The 14,998-nt window shown below is 33.6% G+C and overlaps 1 pseudogene; it reads left to right on the top strand.

Annotated features, from left to right (window-relative positions):
- Window positions 1–559: 559 nt before the first annotated feature.
- LOC121439066 lies at window positions 560–635 on the top strand (annotated as a pseudogene).
- The last annotated feature ends 14,363 nt before the right edge of the window (window positions 636–14,998 follow it).

Below are 14,998 nucleotides of genomic sequence, written 5' to 3'. Positions count from 1 at the left end.
CCACCATAGGGGATAGAATGAAGGGTTAAGGTCCATAAAGCCTCGTGCACGATAACAGGAATGTCATTAAGCTTCTAGAGGATCCTAGGAAGATCACCATATCAATGCCCACTAGTATTCACCACTTTGAGACTACAGGGTGAACTGTCCGCCCTTCGGATGTAATCTTCTTTTATACCAAAAGTTCCATTTTTCATCATATAAAACCCCCAAGGCTCATGAACCATAGCACACAATTTCCACTTCTGTGGATATACTATGGCCCTTCATTAAAATGAGGTTTGCTTCTAATAAGAAATACTTTTTAAATAGATGAGATTATGTTTTAGTCATTTGATTTCAAACCTAGAAAGACCCAACTTTGTTTCAATCTTTCTTGATCAATAATGGTTTTGATTGTTTTAAAAATACAGATTCAAATATCTCTGGAATGTTTAGGTATTTTTATATGTTAGTACTTTAAATATAGTTTAATCACTTTATGATAAACTAGGATGTCATTCTTAATAATCATGAATACATTAAAAATCAAAATAGGAAACAAAGGCAAGTTAGACAGGTACAAAAATGAATCATCTTTGCAACACAGAACTCATTGTTCAGTATAAGTTTTGATACATACAAGAAGAAATATAAGAGAGCACAAAGAAATTATGGTACTGCTGGGCTTGGTGCTAAAAGCATTGGTAATAATAATAATAAGCTAGTGTAAAAAATGAATAAAAAATCAAAACAGATTTTGATAGTTTCTCATTATATTCCATACCCTATTAACTTTATACTATAAATTAAAGATAAATCAACAATTAAAAATTTTCTATAGCATGGAAGAATAATTGCTTGTTGCTTTACCTTTTCCTTTAATACCCACTTCTATTGTTGTAGAATTTTATCATTTTATAAATTCTATCATTTATAAAAGCTACTGAACGTTCACTTTTAACGATGAAGTTTGGGAATTTACCAAGAGCAAGCCAATAAATGAATAAATTTGTTGCAGCTAACTTTAAAGGTAATAACAGAAATTATTATACAGCCATTCTGAAAAATGTATTCATATGAAAAATTGTATTCATCACTTCATTTAATATTTTTGAAAAAAAATTGGAGATAAATTATTTTTATTGAACTAAGTAGTTAAAGCAACATTTTTAGCCCCTTTTATCACTATTCCTGACTCTGAACACATTCCTTCTTGCCTTAACTGGCAACTTGCCATGGGTTTTCAGTCCCCCAGTGAAAGTTGCTTAGGGAAGAACATTAATTTTTTGAATTCACTAGGGTGTCATTTGGCAAATTACTGTGTATGAGCAATAAATCAAAGTTTGAAGATACATTAAGGAATCTCTATGTTTATTCTTTTGCTTTCTAATAAATTAGAAACTTATTACATTTCACAAGTGCATGCGTATTTTCATATTATTAATACTGTGGCTATAAAATGATAGATAAAGTATTGTGTTACAATCTCCTCTTTTTGAATGCTTACAGAAGCATATATGGTATGCATCTGTACTTTAAACCATGACACATGTCTTTGGATTGCATATGAAACTGAACAATAATCCCATTTGCAAAGGGGAAAGTGATTTTTGTGCTCTTTCTTTATGATCTATTAAGTTTTCTTTTTTTTTCTTTTTTTTTTTTTTGGTTTTTTCGAGACAGGGTTTCTCTGTAGCTTTGGAGCCTGTCCTGGAACTCCCTTTGTAGACCAGGCTGGCCTCGAACTCCCAGAGATCCGCCTGCCTCTGCCTCCCAAGTGCTGGGATTAAAGGCGTGCGCCACCACCGCCCGGCTGCAACAATTAAGTTTTCAAATAACAATAAAGTTTTGGGGATAGGAAGATGGCTCAAAAGTTAGGAGGACTTTGTTGTCTTTCAGAGGGTCTGGGTTTGGTTTCCAGCACCCTCATTATGACTTATAGCTGTGTGCAACTACAGTTCCTGTGTATCTGACACTGTTTTTTTTTTTTTCTCTCTTATTGGTTCCAAGAATGCATGGGGAGCACACGCAGAGCTGTAGGCAAAACTGTCATATACACATAAAAATAAGTCTTTTAAAGATGTGAAACAGTGACAAGAGTGCCTTGACCACTTGTTTTGTTTTTATGTCAGCATGATATCCTATGGTCATTCGGGGAAAAGGATTATTAACTGAGAAAATGCCTTCAGAGGATTTTCTTGTAGGCAAGTCTGTAAAACATTTCTTTTTAAATGATGATTAATATTGGAGGGCCTAGTTCACTATGGTTGATACCACTGCTGGATATGTGGCTTAGGATAACATAACAAAAGAGGCTGAGCACACCATGAGGTACAAGACAGTAACTAACACTCCTCCTGTGACCTCTGCATCAGTTCCTGCTTCCAGGTTTCTGTCCTGACTTCCCTAGATGATCAGCAAGCTATAAAATGAATGGACTCTTCATTCCTCACGTATTTCTTTTGGCCATGATATTTCACCACTGTCAAAGACACATTAACTAAAATATCACACAAGTAATGAAAAGCAGATATTTATACACCATTTTGAAAACTAAATGTCAATGAACTAGAGCCAATAAGGAAACCCTTCTTTGCTTCTTTGCACAAAGGCCAATAATAAATTTTTGTGACTTAAAATGTTATAAATGAGCATGATAAAGGCTTCAAATTTCATTTCCTATAAAAAGCTTGATTGGAACAAAACTGGGCTTAATCACATATTTATTTTCTAGGTATACTTTTATTCTACAAAAGCACAGCTGAGTAGCTGAAATAGAGACCAAATAGCATTAAATGTTTGCAATGTGGCCATTTATGCATAGGTTTTCTGAACCCTGTTTTAGGATAGAACACATACAATGAAGTAAGATTGAATAGAGTAATCAAATTCAGATTTATTTCTAGGTCAATTATGAAGGTGAAATGGGGGGTGTGACTAAGAGAAGAGAAGAGAGCTGTTTTAAAAAGATGGAAAACTGGATCCTAGAATTATTATTGGCATCCTTATGATATCCTGAAGTCAAGGAAAGAAGATATGCTTGCTTTAAGGGAAACTGTGAATAGACTGAAGAGGAACAAAGCAATGTAGAGAGAGGGGGGGTGAATAGAAGTAAGAGATATCAGAGAGCCAATACTGGAAATGCACTTAAAGTTAATGCCATCTCATCATACCTTTTATTTATTTCAAACTCTACACATAAATAGAATTTAGAAGTGATGAAAAATTTTGTTGCACTTTGAGTATGAAATGCCCTTTTCCCCAGGCTCATGGTTTCGAACATTTGATCCATAGCTGATGGTGCTCTTTGGGAGGTTGAGGTCCCTTTAGGAGTGGAGTCTTGGTAAAGGAAATGAATGACTTGGGCAAGTCTTGAGGTTTTATAGCTCAGGTCCTCTTCCTGTTTACACTCTGCATTTTGAGTGCAGAATCAACCTGATCTACTAGTATCCTGATACAATACTTTGCCTTCCACCATGTTTTCCCTACCATGAGGCACAGCATCACATTGGAACTATTAACCAAATTAAATACTTATTCTTTAAAACTCTTTTATCAAAGAATTTTATCACAGTACAGAAGGGGAACTGAAATACGCTTTGTCATTCTGAAAGAAAAAAAGCAAGGACAGGGCTACCTATAAAACTGTATATGAAGTATTAAAATAATTCATCTCTATTCACAATTCTTAGTTGATGATACCATCCAAACCCATAAGGCAATTTGTTAAGGTTGTAAAAATATAATGCAATAGAAACTCTCACAATTTAAATCTATTGACATGTACATATTTTCATGTTTTCACAATAACCACATCTATGAGCAAACCATACCTAAAGGCCATTGGCAGGTAAACAAACTATGCAAATATTTATTAATTTGGCAAGTCTTTTTGTTTTGGGAGTAATTACAACCATCTGAAAATTAACTATGATGATCTTTCTTGTGATAATGGTGGTTACCTTATGAGTTTTCATAACAGTCTATTAGACCCATATGCCCCAAACTATGATAACATCCAATCCTTTGGGATTCTAGTTTTAATTTCTTAATAATCCTAGGGGATTAAATTGTCCTAGCCTGGCGGATTCCATTCAAGGAATACTTATTTCAAACTCACTATTTTTAAGCTATTGTACACTCTACTGTAGAACACAAAGGAATGTGAAGTCATAGTTCTCTAGGGTATCATAAAATAGGTAGGAAGCCAGGCAGGTTTACATTATAACTCAGAAAGAGATAATGCATTAAAAGAGGAAGCCAGAAACAAAATGTCTTCTCTGGTGAGAAGTACAGAAGACTTTATGCAGTATTAGACTCTAGACATAAAAGTAGCCTGATAACATCCTTAATAAGAGTCCCAGCAAAGAGAATTCTTGGAAGACATTATATATTACAGAGACACGACAGTGAAAAGTAGTGTCTACTTCCCTGTCAGGTTCATAAACCATGGCAGGGTCTCAGCTACCAGAATTATTAACAAGCTCCCAAGACGATTCTGATTCATGAGTTCTGCAAACTGTACTTTAAGAATTTTCCTAGGATATTTGTAAAAGGAGACACAGAGAGAGAATGAATATGGAAGAGCAGAAAAATGTGAAAGCTATGGATTTTCTGTTCATTGAAGCAAGACTGTGTGTAAAGAGGAGGTAGAGAAGAAATCAATGTAACACTCAGTGTAGTCAGTGAGTAACTTCTGACTATATATATCTCTATATACGATATTGTTAATCCTATTTATATATTTAACAATATTTTATATATAATAAATATGTATTTATAAATTTAATTTATATACTGTTTATATATAAATATATATAATTAAAACTATTTATATAAAGTTCAAAATTTGACAAAACTCATTGTTAAAAATCAAAATAGTCCTTAGCTATATGGGCACCATTGACAGGCAAATGGGGGTTTATGGGATATAATTAAGGTTCTATTTTTAATTGAAATAATGGAAATTAATTTGCATTATTTTATGTGCTTCTCAGTAATGTATATCACACTTAAATAAAACCTTAAAATTATACTACATAGGAAAAATAACCAAAATTTCTAAAATACTCTTAATAACTTCACAGCAAGATAATATCTTTCAATCCCCTCATAATTGTATGAAATTAAAAAAAACAAAGCATAGATGAAATGTTCAATACTATGCTAAAGGTAATTTGAGTAGGAAAAAATAACTTACATTTTGAAACAAAATTTTTTTAAAAAAACGCTTTTATGTACATAAGTGCTTGGTGTCATGTATATCTATGTACAACACACATGTATTGTTTTCTCATGGGGAAGAAAAGAACACTGAATCCCCTAAAACTGAATTAACAGATGGTTATAAATAGCCATGTCATTTCTGTGAACCAAGCTCAGGTCGTCTAGTACTATGGCACTGAACATTAATATCTACCTCCAACCCTAATGTAGCCTCTGAAGTTAAAGTCATACCTAGTTGTCCATTTAATATCTATACTAAACTTGCTCAAAATTTCCAAATTAGAATGCCCAAATGAAAATTCTTGCTATATTTTTAAACATTTTCTTAAATATTTGCTATATTAATAAAAGACATATGACAGTTACCATTAAATTCCTTCTTTCTTATACCAATTTTGTTGACGAAAAGTTGAAATTCATTATCAATGTCTTTCCACTATAGGCATTGCATGCAAGATATCATGGACTCTACATTAATAATATAATCCCTGAACTTCTAGTCCTCATCTGTAAGCTACATGCTAAGCACCTGATTTCAGAATCAAATGAAAAGCAAAACTATTTACCATGACTAAGAAATTTTTATCTTAGTGAGGTGCGGCCTACTTCTCTAACCCACCAGCTGTCCACGCTTTATATATACTGCCTCTTTCAATGAATATACTCACTTGCCATTACTCTGAATACTCTGAATTGGTAGAGTTTTTCATTTTATAGTGTTGTTTTCATTATTACTCTAGAAAATCAAAATATATGCCTTTGATATTAGGATCTTTAGCAGATGGAGTAAATAAATAACAGTGGATAGAGAAAAATAACTTCCCAGAGCACCATTGTCTATATAAATGAAGAAACTGCTAATACAATGAAAATTACCACAAACTATTGTTGTGGAATGTTTTTTTCCCAGATATTTGTTTTATGCTGTGGAATATTTGTTTATCTCTGTGAAGCTGTGTTACCTTGCCTGTCTATAACACCTGATTGACCTAATAACATGCTGAATGGCCAATAGCCAGTCAAGAGAAAGGATGGGTGGGGCTGGCATGAAGAGAGAGTAAATATAAGGATAAATCTGGGAAGAAAAGATTGAGGAGTAAATGAAGGAGAAGAGGAGAACTCAGTAGTCCAACCACCCAGCTACATAGCAAAATACGGAGTAAGAATAAAAGAAAAGATACACAAAAATAGAGAAAAATAAAAACCCAGAAGCAAAACGTAAATGGGACAATTAAAGAAAACCTGACAAGAAGCAGGCCAAACTAAGGTGAGGAATTCATAAGAAAGAATAAGCCTCTCTGTATTTATTTGGGACCTGGGTAGTGGACCCCCAAAAGATTGAAGAGTAAAGAACAAAGTATAAAGAGTAAGAACAACTAACTCCAAACTTCCTATCCTAACCCCAGGAAGATTAGCAGGCATGGCAAAGATAGGAATTTGAAGGCAAATTTTACTTCATTTACTGACAAACTTTGCTTCATTGGTTTCACCAATATGTTTCTATTACCACAGTTTGTCATTCCCGAGAGTCCAAATCCTTTTAATTTGTCTTGTTCCTTCTTTATATACTCAAATTTCCTTCTTCAGAGGCTACATATAATGCCAAATTACTAATCACCCTTTGGGTTACTCAACCCTAAATTTGTACCTGATGTTGCATACTGTATATGTTAACAATCTTCTTCTTTGTCTATTTCTTGTTAATTTATAGTTTTCCATTCAAATTTTAATGGAGGAATCTGGTATTTAAGGAGAAGAGACACTCCTCCCCTTATGGCAAGTAACTGACATTGTTTTCATATACTTGTCCGTTTAAATACTAAAACTTATAAAATATTTTTTAACAATTTAACTCTAGATGTTTATCTAGTCCACATCTCATGTTTTCCTTCACCTTAAGTGGTTTTAGGGATATTTTAATTTTTATTTCTGTTTCTTATTGGAAAATATAATGCTCTCTAGTGGATGCTATGATGTATTTATTGAGTGCTGAGTTTGAGTACTAATGTATAATAAAACAAGACTTAGAATTGAGCTCTAGTAGTGCAATCAGTTTATTATATGAAAAAATGCCATGCATATTTGTTCATCTAATTTACAATGACCAAGTCTACCTGGTGACTACAGAAGCCACCAAACACCAGTAAACTATTCCTTGAAATCTCACAGTATGAAAGAAAACAATATTATAAACTGGAGTTAATGCTGATTAAAAAGAAAATATTTTATAACTTTCAAGTGTTGATTCAAAAATAGTAAGAAGATGATAAATGCCTAGTGTTCAGTATAACTCCAGTGAGCTAGTAATGGACTTTGGTACTTATCGGCATAGGGACTTTTAGGACTATAAACAAGGAGAGGACCCTCCTTCTGCAATCACAGTGTTTTGTAATTACAGATAAAAGCTGGTCAGCATTTCCATTTAAAGAACTTAACTCAGCTGTTAAATGTCCATTAGCCTAATATATGGTTTATAATATCTTAGCTTAGCTTCTTATAAAACAACTAATTAGAGATTAATGAGATTTTTCAAATAAAATTATGTACATACCACAAAAACATCACTTCAAGTGTGATCATTTTTAAAACAATTAAATTACATTCATTTTTGAATTTTCTATTTGTATGAATTATTTGTGAAGGGTCTAAGAAGAATGAGAGTATTATTTAGTAATAAGCATCAAGTTGCTATGAGGAAGTATAATACCAAAATTATTGTGGCAGATTGTGAGAAACTTCTCAGATACTTCATTAATGAACTTGCCCAAGGAGATAAGGTATTGCTGACAAGAGGTACAGCTCTCAATTCGTACATGGGTTTACTTAATTGCAGAGAACACTATGACTAGGGCTCTGGACTTATTGGAGATGCTATGGATATTCATGATGAATATAGAAATATGAAGGACCATTTACTTATATCAACCCAATTTCAGACCACTGTTGCACCATTCAAATCTCTAAATTACCCAAGTCACTCAGAGATTTTAGAAAAAGATCTCTAGAGATGGTTTATGACATTGCATTCATTCAGAAAGGCTACCTTGGTAGGGTTCAACTGGAGACTGACATAAGTCTTAAAAAGTTCTCCATGACTTTCTGAATATGAGAAAATAGGTAGTCTTGAGAGACTAAATACCAAGGCTAAATCTCACCCATCTCCTTAACTTTAAAGGAGACACTCATCTTGTATGAGAGTGCCTAGAATATTTCCTCATTTATCTTTATATATACATGTGTATGCAGGTATAATACTAGGTAAGAAGAAGAGGCAATAAACTAGGATTGGGGGAGCATGGAAGGAGTTGAAGAGGGGTAGGGCATGATAAAAATTCAGTAATCATGAATGAAATTCTTTTAAAAATTAACTTTTATGTAAGAAATGGCTGGCCTGCATCAAACACAGCTTTTTTTCTTTATCCACTTATGCTTCCTATTCTCCTCACCTTATATTAGAGTCTGGGGGAAATTCCTCAATAAATATCATAAAAATTAAACTCCATCTTAGAGTCTGCTTTATAGAGATTCCAACCTGTAATACTCTATTCAGTATTTCAAAGAAATCAAGAATTTTAGAATATTTCTTTTTTTCTTTTTGTCTGCCAAAATTTGTATTTATCCCTAACTGAAGATGCCCCACAATTTGTTTGTTTATGTTATTTCTCTTTGAAAATATATAACATGGTAAGAGAAAGAATAAAAATCATCCCTACCAAGTCATTCCATCTTTTCAAAACAACTCCAGCATTCAGTCAGGTTTAATGCATTCTATTTTTGTTAAATCTGAAGAAAGGGTCCTTATAATACTTCCACTTCTTTCCTTTATGCAACTTTTTAAATAAAGATTATTCATTAATTTCATTTCTCAAAAAGTACTCCTTCCTATTGACATACATCCTTCTGTTAATTTTCCTATGCCATAGTAAATATTATGATGTAAATAAACTCTTAAAACTATTTCACCTTTCAAAAGCTCCATTAAAATTGAACACCTAACAATCTCTTACAGCCACACTTTTTCTATTTGTGTGATGAAAGCTCCATGTGAGCTAGATAGTTCCTTTAATGTCATTATTTTTAATTTGTAGCATCTCTACATAGTACAATAAATAATAGAGCTTTATAGGAACTAACATCAGACAAGAGAAAAACAAAATTCTAAGACTATGTTCCTAAGGGTTTTCTAATTCAGCTAACTGAATATTTTGAAAGCATTTATTTTTTATTTTTAAAATTTAATAGACTTTTTTGTAAAACATACCAATTCATGTTCCCACTCCCTCCTATGCCCTCCACACAACATCTCACCCCACCCCCATCTAATCCTCAGAGAGAGTAAGGCACATTGCTTTGTGGAAGGTCCAAGGTTATACGCTGAGCAAGGTAAACATCCAAAGAAAACAGGATCCTAAAAAGCTAGTATTTGCAGTAGGGATAAATCCTGGTGCCATTGCCAGTGGCCCCTTAGTCTGTTCCAGCTATGCAACTGTCAATCACATTCAGAGGGACTAGCTTGGTCCTATGCTTGTTCTTTCCCAGTTTGGCTAATGTTGGTGAGCTCCCATTAGCTCAGGGAAACTGTTTCAGTGGGTGAACCCATCATGGTCTTGACCTCTTTGCTCATATTCTCATTCCTTCCACTCTTCAACTGGACTTTTGGAGGTCAGTCCAGTGCTCTCATGTGGTTCTCTGCCGCTGTTTCCATTAGTTGTGTGATGAAGGTACTATGGTGATATTTAAGACAATCATCAGTCTGACTACAGGGCAAGTCAAGATCGGGTCTCCTCTCCTCTATTGCTTAGGGTCATAGGCAGGGTCATCCTTGTGGATTCCTGGGAATTTCTCAAGAGCTAGGCTTCTGCTAATCCTATAATCACTCCCTCAATCAAAATATCTCTTTCCTTGCTCTCAGCTCTGCCCCTTCTCCATCTAGAATATCCCATTCCCTCAAGTTCTCCTCAACCCTCCCTTTCTCCCCTCTTCTTCCACTTGTACCCTACCTTCTCCCCACACCCCCATGCTCCCATTTTTTTTTAGGCAATCTTGTCTGTTTCCAATTTCCAGGTGGGTCGATATATGTTTTTCATTGGGTTCACCTTATTACTTAGCTTCTCTAGGATCATGAACTATAGGCTCAATGTCCTTTGTTTATAACTAGTATCCACTTATGAGTGAGTACATACCATATTCATCTTTTTGGGCCTGGGTTACCTCACTCAGGATAGTGTAATTTCATCCATTTGCATAAAAATTCAAGATGTCATTGTTTTTTACCACTGAGTAGTACTCTAATGTGTAAATGTGCCACATTTTTTTTTTATCCATTCTCCTATTGAAGGGCATCTATGTTGTTTCCAGGTTCTGGCTATTACAAATAATGCTGCTATGAACATAGTTGAACAAATGCTTTAGTAGTATGATTCAAGACCTTTTGGATATATGCGGGATACTGACGTAAGTTGATTTGTAATTTTCTGTAAAACCGACATATTGATTTCCAAAATTGTACAAGTTTGCATTTCCACTAGCAATGGATGAGTGTTCCCCTTACTTCACATACTCTCCAGCTTACGCTATCAGTGTTTTTTATCTTAGCCATTCTGACAGGTGTAAGATGGTATCTCATTAAGGATAAGGGAATGCCATAAATAACTAACATCTGATTATTTATTTTGACCCACTCAACTCTCAGTGGGATGAGTGTATCATACCCTCTCAATGCCCATGGTTCTATACAGAAGAGGGAAAGGAAAGATTTTAAGAGTGCATTGCCCACCCCCAGCATGGGGGAATTGTCAAGGAAACAGTGTTTTCCAAACAGAGGACTGACACACATATGACTTCACAGAGAGTAGGAAAGAATACACAAGAACTGCACAGATTCAAACCAGACAAAACCCTAGCCCTGAGAAGTGGAAGTAGACACAAAGACCTGATTCTTAACCTAGAAGATATTTGAAATTGACCAGGAAGCAGAAGTGGACACATGCCCACATCCCTAACTCAGTCAGAAGTCATCTCCAATTGATAACCATTTTCAAATGAAAAAGTAGTTTTCTCCGAGGGAGCCTCACTGGGAAACAAACCACTCTTAAGGGTAGTCCCCATCTGCAACAATAGATGGCCAACACAAAGTTAACTCAATGACTGACACAAAATGAATTCAACAGCATCTTTAGACACCCTGCATCATTATGGTAAATCAGGGCATGTTTTAAACCTTAAAGATTCTTTGCATATACATTATGGCTTTAAGTTTTGTGTTTTTATATGATTCCTATGTGTACAAACGTGAGTGTCTCTGTGTCTATTTTTATTTTTTGTTCTTTTCCTTTGTCTCTTTTTCTTGTTTATTTGTTTTTTTTCCTATTCCAATTTGTTTGCTTTTTATTTATCTTATTTTACTTTTTTTTGTGTTTTTTAGATGCCTCTTCATTTTCTAAAGAGAGACAGAAAGGGTATGGATCCATATTGGAGGGGAGATGGGGAGGGATTGGGAGGCATAGGGGAAGGGGAAACCATGATCAGAATTCAATGTATGAAAAAATACTTTTAATAAAATTTAAAAAAAGAGATAACAGGGGATATAGTTTTGATGCATAATGTGAGTATATTCAATGACATTCATATTATATGGTAAGGATAAAACATACTAATACCAATAGGATATGCTACTTGATGGTTTCAGGAGTACTCAGAAAATTTACCTCCTTGATGCTATTTATCACAAAAGCAACCTGGTAAGACATGTGATAGCACACTGTAATTGACATGTTTATCTGTGTGTCTCACTAATTCAATTAAGATTTATTTTTCAGGCTAGTAGATTGACCTCATTTTAATTCATAATGTTTTGAAAGAAATGCTTCTGTAATTAGAATAAATACTTGAGTGGAAAATGAAACTAAGGAGAAATTTGCCTCAGGACACTCTGGTTTTAGACATGAAACTCTGTGAATGAATTCGTTTATGATATTTTTCTCAAAAATACACAAATAAACCAGTACAGCTTAATTATGTTATGTAGATATTTTATTCCTTGGAGTCAGTTTTGAACTTTTTACTTTATCTATTTATTTAAATTCATTTTTTTTTTTCTGAGAAGGTCTGACTAGGTTGCTCTAGCTATCCTTGAACCCACTATGTAGACAAGGCTGGCCTTAAATTCTCAGTGATCTGCCTCTCTCTGTCTCCTGAATGCTAGAATTAAAAGCATGTGGCACTCTACCCATTGAGATTTTTATTTAAAAAAATTATAAGTTGACAGTACCATGTAAAAGGCTCTTGCCTAAAATGGTTACCATTTGCTTCCCAATGATGATGAAAGAGCATAATGTAACATCAAACATTGATTTACAACATCTGATTATGGAGTAATTATTATTAAAGAACTGCTATAATTTGATCTTAAATGTCCCCCAAAGGCCCATATATCATGAGCTTTAGTCTCCAGTCCAACTATAAGGTGGAGGTTTTAAAATGTATACATTAGTGGTGGGTTGAAGTCACTAAAGAGGTACCCTTGAAGTCAATCATGGGGCCCTAAACCCTTCATTTTCTTACCTTTAGCACTCCATCCATTAATGACTGTTCTAAATTCTTTGCCATGCTTTGATGACTTCTCATAAGTACAAAACAGAGGAGCTAACCAGTCACAGGAAAGGGTTAAAACATTCAGCCAACATAAACCTTTTATCCCTTACAAGTAGATTATTTTTACTACTTCGCTACAGTAACAGAACTTACTGTTTTTTTTTTCTCTCTCAGCTTAGCTACTGTGAGTTGAATGCTATACCTACGATAAAGAAGAGAAGGGATTTTGACAATAGTTCTTATAAGAACTTTACAAAAATGAAAGTTAAGTTAGGAAAGCTGTCATTGAAGCATTAATTCAGGAGTTCGTTTTTTTTAGGGGGGGGATTCCTCTCAATTACAACTGGAAGAATGCTGCATAAACTTACTTCTAACACATATTTCTGTATCTTATTAACTATTGGCCTTTAACTCAAGATCTTATAGGATTACTAAGAGATCCATATAGATGTGAAATTTTAATAAAATATACAAATGAATATAAAAATGTCACCATATTCTGGATATTAAAACATAATTCTGCTTTTCTCCTTATTGATATATGGCATTATATACTGAATTTTTGTCATGGTTTTAATTTCCTCTTAATGTAAATCAATTAGACATGGAACTTCATAGCTGATTCGTTAAGATTGCCGATTGCCTCTGAGGAAGTAAGCGTCTTGATCTATAGCCACAAGTGGGGTAAGCTCAGTTATGAGTGAAGGACAATTCAAACTCTATTGTTCCATTGTTTCTGACCATGAAATTAGAGTTAGTGTTCAAATCCTAAAACATCTCAAAGTGAAATCAGACGTGATCAGGAGTACTCAGTGGGTACATCTGTAGATTTGAAAGTAAAATCAGTTTCTCCAATGATTCAGACACAGTAAGATATTTAGTCACTTGAAGGGTAGAACACGTTCTGTAACTGAGAATATTGGGGATTGGAAATTATTATTAATTTTAGCCTTTGTCTGGTGGGATAATATAAATGAGACCAAAATTCAGTGTAGAAAAATAAACCATAATAAATAATGATATAACAATAAATAGGTTGCAAAGAAGGCATTGGTGGAGAGAGTAGTCAAGCACCCTCTCTTATCTGTCTGCTCCTATAGTGAATTCCGCCAACAGATATTGCAAGAGTGAAATATGCTCTCATTTACTTCTGATCAGATAGCCAGTAAATAGTTTTGTTTTGGCTTTCAACTCAAGCCCTCATCTTTCCCTTACATTCTTTATCTTCTCAGGCACAGTGTGAAAACATTGGTAAAATACCAAGATAAATTTAATAGAATATCCCTGTAGGTAAAACATTACTGATAGATAAAATAGTAGTGATAGGAAAAATAATATTTTAGCTTTTGAAATGACAATCTCCAATTTTTAAATTTCAATTACATACATCAAACACCACATCAATGAAATATAAGAAAAATTCTTTAAGCATCATGAAAAAGTATATAAGGTTTTTCAAAGATAAACAGTTTGATTACAAAGCATTCACGATATAAGAAAGCAGTTTTCCTTAGTTACAGAGTAAGTATATATTGTAGCTAAATCCTAAAATATCAACAAGAAATAATGGAAGCTTTAGAAACCAATTCTCTGAAAATATCCCTACTTACAATCCTCAAAGGTCTGCTTAAACTATCTTTTGGCAGTTTCAATCTTGACAGATAATCTATTGCCTGAATGCTGAAGCCAACAGATTTCTCAAGTTTAAAACATTTAAAAAATGCTCATACATAATGCACATATTGAAAAATAAATAGTTAATCAAGCTATTAAAGCATACACTTGAAAATAAATTATGAAAACATCATCAGCTCTGTTGTTTAAACACATAATACAAAATACAGATTATCAATTTAAAATTCCATATAGTGATGAAATAGAGTGCTGAGAAAAAGTCAAAGCAAGACAATAAGGCAATGAGTAAAAACATTTATAAAAATTTCTGAAAGCTGGTAAGGAACATACTAATGACTATAGAGGATTAGAGTTTATTTGCATTCATGAATGGTAATTGTCTTTAAAAGAGCTAACACATAAATCACATATTTTATTAGATTCTATGAGAAACATTAATGTTCATTATTTATTTATTTTAATAATTTCTTTAAGAGTCTATGTACTAAAGAGAATTCTGTTCATTAATTTTTCTTATTTTAGGAAACATAAGAGTGCCTCTGGGATAATTTAAGGGGAAGGC

This window comes from Microtus oregoni, unplaced genomic scaffold, assembly GCF_018167655.1.
Source record: "Microtus oregoni isolate MIOR12 unplaced genomic scaffold, Mior012 000059F_ref0000304, whole genome shotgun sequence".
Lineage (NCBI taxonomy): Eukaryota > Metazoa > Chordata > Mammalia > Rodentia > Cricetidae > Microtus > Microtus oregoni.
This window is presented reverse-complemented; position numbering and strand designations above follow the sequence as displayed.